The following is a 4,846-nucleotide window of genomic DNA, read 5'->3' on the forward strand; positions in this document are numbered from 1 at the left end:
CAGAGAGCTAAAAACACACACGCACACACACTAAAACTAATACACACATAGAGAAATGAGATGCAAATCCGATGATTCACTTGGCAGTTATGGTGTGCTTTTCTCTTTGTGTGTATATGTGTGCATCTTGTGTGCGCGCATTGTTGCACTTGTTGTTATGTGTTTGTGTGCACCTAATTCCTGTAGCATGGTCTCAATCTATGCTCCCATAGTAATGTGTGTACAGTTGAGCGGTCGTAACACAGTTGTTGGTAAGAGGGCATTGTGCAATGGTGGCAGAGAGAGAAATTACTTAAGGAGCCAGGACAATGTCTTTGGATAAACCGGGCTACGGTGAAGGGAGACATGCTCAAGCACATCCGCAGTGTAGGAGATGAGCAACACAGGGTGACGGAGAGGTGGAGGAAAAGACGAGTGAAGAAAGGATAAAGGCTGAACTGAATCTCGGTTAAAACTTCCGGATTCTTGCTCTCCATTAGATAATAAGCACTTGCAGATGGGATTTGGGTGGTTAATGGAGTTTTAGAGATGTTATTTATGTGAAGGGGGTTCAGATAGGGCTGACCCCTGTGTTCCTAATCTTTTGCACAAGTATGGGACTGCATTTTGTTCCATTTTGAGCAAATGTGCAGATTTTAATGATTCTCTTTAATGGTTTATTTAGTATGTTCATGCAGCGTTTCCTTTTAAGGGCTTCTTCATGGTGGTGCATGTTACTGACAGTTGTAAAGATGATTGTAAATATCTTCAGTATTTATAAGAAGACTATCAATGGCATAAACATGAAGAATAATTTTAACATAGCAATTTTTACATACACTTGCAGTTTTTAAAAACTCATCATAGACATGAATAGCATGCTAATTCTGGGCTTTTAATGATTTCTTTGGACTAGTCTTTCTCCAGTGTGAAATGGTTCTCCAGCATACATCTTTAATGACTCTATAAAAAGTATTGTGTGCACATGTTTGAAAGTACACACACAGGCTATAATACATAAACACACTCACTTAAACCTTTTAATAAGTGGTGCTCAGGGTGCTACAGTGTCTTTCAACTTGACAGCGCCAAAGCTTATTACCTTCTTGACCGCAAGTGGTAGTTTCTCGTTGGCAGAAAAAATGGAATTGTCTGACAGCACTCGGTGGATCGACCAATAATCTGAACAATGGGAATGTCCAAGGAACTCACTGAAGATCTAAGAAGGAGAATTGCAGATTTACACAAGTTGGGAAGGTCTCTTGGACTCATTTCTAAACAACTGCAGATTCCAAGATCATCAGTTCAAGCTTTTGGAATAGGCTTCCCAAAGAACTGACCTCAACCCCAATTTGCAAAGTATGCTTAAAAATCAGGGCCATGCCAGGAAACCAACCAATTTACATGAAACTCTACCAATTCTGTCTAGAACAGTGGTCAAATATCCAGCCAGAAGTATGTCAGAAACTTGTTAATGGCTACTAAAGACATCTGGTCAAGGTGTAACTTACTCAGGGACATTTAACCAAATATTAATGGGGGTGTATAATGATGCATGCTGTACAATCATTCCAAAATGGAAAAAGAACAGTTCTGATAAATCATTAAAAGCCGCAAATGACCGTTCATTTTCATATTGAGTGTATGTAAACTTCTGACCACAACTGTTACCAATGGGGGTAAAGAGTGGGAGACTAACTACTGCGAGGTTACAAAAATGTGTGAAAACATGCATCTAGTAATATTCATCCATGAAAGAAACAAACAAAACAAAACAAAAGAAAAAAAAACAATGGTTATTCAAATAGTTTGTAATTTATTTTACTAACTAATTTGTAATTTGTATTACTGACTATGCGTATCTATCCATTCTCTGAATTGTGGAAATTTAGCAACACCAGTACTCCTCTCTCTCTCTCTGTCTCTCTCTCTCTCTCTCTCTCTCTCTCTTGCTGTACTTCTACCTAAGAACTGGAAATTAAAGGCTCAAGTGGTAAATGCTGGTATTAGGAGGGGAAATGACCACTGAGACATTCTGTAACAGCTTTTCATAGTTAATGATCGCCGCTCAGGTTTAGAGACATAGTCTGACACACATAGACACATACACCTGAGGAGTAGAAACAGGAAGAGGAAATGAGAAAAGTGATCCACTCCTCCTTTTACTGTACATTCCCACAAAGATGTAAATACCTTTTCTAACTTCTCTGTGCACATGGGGCAGTCCCTACCTTTCCTAGGTATAAGAAAAACATTTCAGTTTTGTGTGTTTTAGTTTCATTAATAGACGGGCTTGTGTAAGTGTTGAAATATGACCCAATTAACAAGTGCTCCAGTTTTGTTATTATTTCTCCCTGAATTAATCTTATGGAAACTGGAGCTGAGCGTATGAGGCAGATTATTTCCCATGGTGTGGGTCTATGAAATGGCTTACACATGTATACTCTCAACCCACTGCTGCCCTCTCTTTTCGACGGCCCTTTTCTCTTTTGTGGCTGTACATGTCTGCACGTACAGTTGGCCACAGTAGGTTTCTTGCTAAACAAAGAATATTGCCTTTCTTCCTTCAATTGGTCAGTTGGGTCTGTTAATAATTTAACGTAAGAAGACTGAGACTGAACAGTAAACCTATATGAATATTACACATGGTGTTATCACCTGAAAATTGGTATAATTGCACCACACTTATAGTGCTGGTAAAGTAAACCTAGCACAGAGATTGGATTGCAGTCTGCTGGCCTCCCATGTGCATCATTGAGTGGTTAGATGCTGAAATATAGAACATTGTATAATTTGTCATAATTACTTGGGTCACAATTTGTAATGCTTCTGTTTGACATGACCAGGAAACAGTTCAAAATATAGACGCCTAGCCATAGCTATGTTGGTTTTTGCTGAATAATAACTAACTCTGTTGTTTTTAAAAGAAATATTGCTTACTCATTTAGTATACAATCCCTATAATATATTCACTTTTTAGCATTGAAGTTCATACCACAAGTAAAAAGCATTCAGGAAACCAATAACTGTAATTGCCAATCGTTTGGCCTTTTGAAAGATCTACTTCTTTTATAAATCACAACAAGATGGCTAATGTATTAGAAGTGCAAAAGAAAAAGGCAAAGAGCCATGGGCTGCAAATATCCGACACATTAAGCCTGGAAGATTTCCAGGGAAATCTTTCAATTACACAGAGTGAGTACCAGCGTGCTTCAAGGGAATGATGGATAACTTTTAGAATGAGCTGTCAATGAAGTAAACTACACTATAGATTTAATTAGAGTAACACATCTGGGAGCTTACAGCAGCTTGAAGAACGCTGCGTCGTAACAGACAGTTGGACGGCAAATCGATGTGTTGGCCAGAGGATTCATATAAAAGCTCTAAGAGATAAAGTAAGATGGAGTTACAAGGAGAAACTTAGAGTCACATTTGTCAGTTTACTCAAAGGAAAGGTACTTTAAGAGGCAGTGCACAATTACACATTTTTCTTAGTTGTGAAACTTTTTAGTCCATGTGAACCAGTGCGAATGAATGTCAGTGATCATCTGCCGCGACCAGTTGGGGAAGACAGGATAAAAGACATGCTGTGAAAGTTTAATAAAAACAACTTATGTCGTCAGATTTCAAAGCATCCTTTGATATCTGTCCCTGATATCCCTTTAGTTAATAGTGAGACAGGTCTGTCACTCCCAACTTGTCACATATGGCAGTCTTCAGTTACATATCTCTCAGTCATGTTACCAGGTAGGCTTGCATACTAAATGCATGCCTACCTGGCTAGGATTTAGATCCCCAACCTTCTACTGAGAGAGAAGTGGCAGGAAATGCCAGTGAACACATCCACTATCTCATGGATATTGACCATATAAGCGACCAGCTCCAGTGTGTGGGACTGGGTTGTCAAACTTGGTGATGTCCATTAAAAGACCTCCACATAGGCCTGGACTAGAGAGATAGTTATCTACTTCAAGCATGAGGACAGCTGCACAGTCCATGGCAATCCCCAAGCAGGGTCTTGATGTGCTGGAGTACCTTAATGTCAAAACTGACAGAAATCTAACCAACACTGAGGCTTTATAAATAAAAATTAAATAAATAAAAAATGGTTGAGCAGTCTGGCTTTCCCAAGGAGGCTGAGATTCTTCTACATGTGCAACAAAATGTTGGAGATCAGTCATGTGTGGTGAGCACAGTGTTTGTGGTCTGCTGGGGGACCAGAATCAGAGCTGGAGGTGCAGCACCAACAGACTGAATAAACTGATTAGGAAGTCTGGCTATGAGATTGGCTGCAAACTGCACACTTTTGAAGCTGTGGTGGAGAGGAGGTCACTGAACAATGTTATCCATTATAGATATTCATTACCACCCTTTGCACCACTTACTGGACAGGCAGCCGAGCACTTTCTCTAACAGACTGATTTAGCTCTGCTGCCAGAAGGTCAGATACAGGAAATCATTCATACCACATGCAATAAAGCTTTATAATACACTACATCTGTCTGACAGAGAGTCACCCACTCTTTAAGTCTAACATTTTATTGATATTTAAAGTTTTATTTTGCTTACACAATATACAGATACAGTGCAATAGCTGAGCACAAATAACAGCGGCAGTTTTTACTTTGCATGTTTGTTTTTAAATAAATTGTTTATTTAGTTCTTTGCTTCATAAATCTTTTTATGTACCTTATTTTATTTGTCTCTATAGCTTGTTTTTTTATTTTTCATTTATTTTTTTTATTGCGTTTTTCTTGTTTTTCTCTGTGCATTGACTTTATGACAAATATAGGAATTTGAATCTTCACTGAGTCTGAGATATTTTATTTACGTATCTTATTGTTTGTCATGGTCTGGGTTGTCTGCC

This window comes from Haplochromis burtoni, unplaced genomic scaffold, assembly GCF_018398535.1.
Source record: "Haplochromis burtoni strain Fernald_Lab_line unplaced genomic scaffold, NCSU_Asbu1 Contig_202, whole genome shotgun sequence".
Taxonomy (NCBI): Eukaryota; Metazoa; Chordata; class Actinopteri; order Cichliformes; family Cichlidae; genus Haplochromis; species Haplochromis burtoni.